The 3599-nt window shown below is 41.2% G+C and overlaps 1 pseudogene; it reads left to right on the top strand.

Annotated features, from left to right (window-relative positions):
* The first annotated feature begins 2000 nt into the window (after positions 1-2000).
* Positions 2001-3162, top strand: LOC140597741 (uncharacterized; annotated as a pseudogene).
* The last annotated feature ends 437 nt before the right edge of the window (positions 3163-3599 follow it).

Raw genomic sequence — 3599 nt, forward strand, 5'->3', positions numbered from 1 at the left:
CTTGTATGTTGACTACCACAATAGCTTTTGTACAGATATGAACCCACAAAACCTAAAAGATGACATTAACCATTCAGGTTTATCAGAAAATCCAGCCACATTAAGTGACCACAATGGTCATAGGGTTTTTACTCCCATGGGATGTGTTCACTGTGAGAATACATTTTCTAGGTTTTTCTTCTAGTTACGAGTGTTCATCAGTTGAATATTATACATTAGGACTTCACTGAAATAAAGGAGAATCCTCTCAAATTTAGCTTGTTTAATGTGTGTTTACTAGCTAAGGATATAAAGGTACCATCTCATGGACTCATTATTAGGACAGAGGAAGTATTTCCTTTTGAAAATACATTCTTTTCATTTAAAAAAATATATTTTATTTATTTATCCATGACAGACACAGAGAGAGAGGCAGAGACACAGGTAGAGGGAAAAGCAGGCCCTACACAAGGAGCCCGATGTGGGACTCAATCCCGGGACCTGAGGATCATGCCCTGAGCTGAAGGCAGATGCTCAACTGCTGAGCCACCCAGGTGTCCCTTTCTTTTCACTTTTCTGAGGATGTCCTCTCTTTTTTTCTGTGGGAACTCTTGGCATCACAAGATAATTCATCTGTAAACACAAAAGGACAGATTCAGCCTTAGTTTCTAGCCATTTTTAGTTTGTCTTATACAAATATGCAGGTGGTATAATGTTTTAACCATGACTTTGTAGCTCTTATACACCTGTTGCAGAAAGAGGCAATCATTATTTTTTTTAAATTTTTATTTATTTATGATAGTCACACACAGAGAGAGAGAGAGGCAGAGACACAGGCAGAGGGAGAAGCAGGCTCCACGCACCGGGAGCCCGACGTGGGATTCGATCCCGGGTCTCCAGGATCGCGCCCTGGGCCAAAGGCAGGCGCCAAACCACTGCGCCACCCAGGGATCCCCGGCAATCATTATTTAGGTGATTATTTTTATGAACAAGAAAGTAAAGTTATCCTCTGCAAAATCTTTCTGGGACATCTTGTTATTGCTCTGTAGCCTTGTATTTCTATTTTGACCTCATACATTAGTTTTGGTATAACTGTAAATGAGTCTCCTTGGCCCTTAATGGGAAGGAGCCTACTCATTGCCTCTTTGTTTCTATAGGCATGAAAATACCAGTGATAAAGTCAAGCTGAACTCTTCATTGGTTCGAATAGGGTCTCTTGGAGTGATTGACCTGTGAAATATTTCTGTGACCTGACACAAACATTGACTTGTGTGCGTTTTCACCTCTGAATCTTCTTTATCCTTCCAGGACTCAGGAATCAAAACAGGATACAGACTTTTCAAAAACTGGGATTAAGATACCTTTTACATGAAGATGTTAGATGCTGGCAGATATGGGAACAATTCACATGTAAATTAACCAGAAATCAAGACTCAGTAACAAATCTGCAAAGCAAGAAGTCCAAGTTGCCAAAACAAGGTGATTCCTCCTGTCAGATGCAGGCAGGAGAATCTGCTCAGGTTTCTGAAGACGAAAACTATGTAATAAAGCTTCACTGGGAGAGTTCCAATATCAAAAGCCAAGAGTTTCCAAATAAGACCACCTGGGATTTCTGCAAGAAAATCTGAGAGAGCCACACAACTATCAGAGTAGGTGTCATCAAGTTGATGTAAAAAATAAACCATATAAGTGTGACCATTATGTTATGACAAAGATCTCTCATTGTCATGATGATCAGGAAGTTCACAAAAGCAAGAAGTCTTATAGCCACAATAATTGTGGAAAAGACTTCATGAGGAAATCATGCCAACATACTATAACCCACTCAGAAGAGAAGCACTATGTATGTAGTGAGTGTGGGGAGGACATTGGTGACAGCTCAGTGTTTTGCATTTGCCAGAACATCCATGCAGGGGACAAAGGTGGTGAGAATGATAAGTGTGATGGGGACTTCAGTCAGAGCTCACACCTGCAAAATCATCAGGGGTCAGCACAGGAGAAAAGCCCTACAAATGTCAAGTATGTGCGAAGAGCTTCATCCAGGACTCCTGTTTTCCCAGTCACGAGCCCGTCCACCCAAGAGGGAATCTGTACAGGTGTGACGTGTGGGAAGGGCTCCATTCATTGCCTAGATCTTAACATTCGCTGTGTAGACAACACTGGAGAGAAATAATCTAAACATGAGATGTATGATAAAGGCTTCAATTAGACATCACCACTTCAAGCCCATCAGAGATCCCACCCTGGAGATAAAACAAACAGATGGGAGGCATGCAACAGGCTAGTTCATCAGAATCTTGGTCCTCATCAGAGAGTTCACACTGGAGAGAAAACACATAAATGTGAAGTAGGTGGGGACAACTTCAGCAAGGCTCAAATCTTCAAGCCCATCAGAGAATCCACATTGGAGAGAAGCCATATAAATGTGCTATGTGTAATAAGAACTTTAGCCGAATTCCCATCTTTAGGCCCATCAGAGAGTCCACACAAGAGAAAAACCATTCAAATGTGACATATGTGGTAAGGGCTTCGCTCAGATTTCACATCTTCAGGCCCATCAGAGAGTCCACACAGGAGAAAAGCCATACAAATGTGAGACATGTGGTAAGGGCTTTTGTCAGATTTCACATCTTCAGGACCATCAGAGAGTCCATACTGGAGAGAAACCCTACAAATGTGATGTGTGTGGAAAGGGCTTCAGTTGGAGCTCACATCTTCAAGCCCATCAGAGAGTCCATACAGGGGAGAAGCTCAACAAATGTGAAGAATGTGGGAAAGGCTTCATCAGGAACTCCTATCTTCATGTTCATCAAGGATCTACACGGGAGAGAAACCACATAAATGTGACAGGTGTGGTAAGAGCTTCAATCAGACCTCACATCTTCAAGCCCATTGGAGAGTCCACATGGGAGATAAACCCTACAAATGTTTTGACTGTACTAAGGGCTTTAGTAAAAGTTCATGTCTTCGAGTTCATCAGAGAGTCCATAATAGTGATAAATCCAGTTCATGTGATGAGTGTGATAAAAGTGTTCTTCAATTTGTAGACTTCACATTTTCTTCCAAAAATCCACACAGCAGAGAATATTTATAAAATATTATGTCTTAATAGTTCAAGAGTGAGCTGAACTTTTTTACAGTCATCTCAGTTCCATTGGAGGAAACCTATTTGTTGTGTGAATGTAGCCAGTGTTTCTAGCAGGAGTCAAAATTTCAGTCCTCAAGACATAGAAACCCGGTGAGAATGGTACAGTAAGTTTCAGTCAGAACCTTCACATTCAATCAAATTTACACAAGAGAGAGGCCTTAAAAGTGATAACTAACGTCAAGATGTTAGCAAGGTATACTTACGGACATGACAAACCCCATGTCCACTAGAAGAGAAGCTCCATGGGGGCAGGAAGTTTGTTTACTGCTGAATGACCATGACCTCAAACCAGTTCTTAACAAACAGTAGGTGCTCCGGAAATGCCTAATTTGGTGGCTAGGAAAACCTACAATAAATAAGACAAATACTTAAAAATTTTAAGGAGCTCAACCCTAGTCATAATCAGTTGTACCAGGAAATGGATTCATTATCAATTATTTTATTTGAGAGAGGATGAGTGGGGGGTAGGTGG

This window comes from Vulpes vulpes, chromosome 1 (genome assembly GCF_048418805.1).
Source record: "Vulpes vulpes isolate BD-2025 chromosome 1, VulVul3, whole genome shotgun sequence".
In the NCBI taxonomy this organism is placed as follows: Eukaryota; Metazoa; Chordata; class Mammalia; order Carnivora; family Canidae; genus Vulpes; species Vulpes vulpes.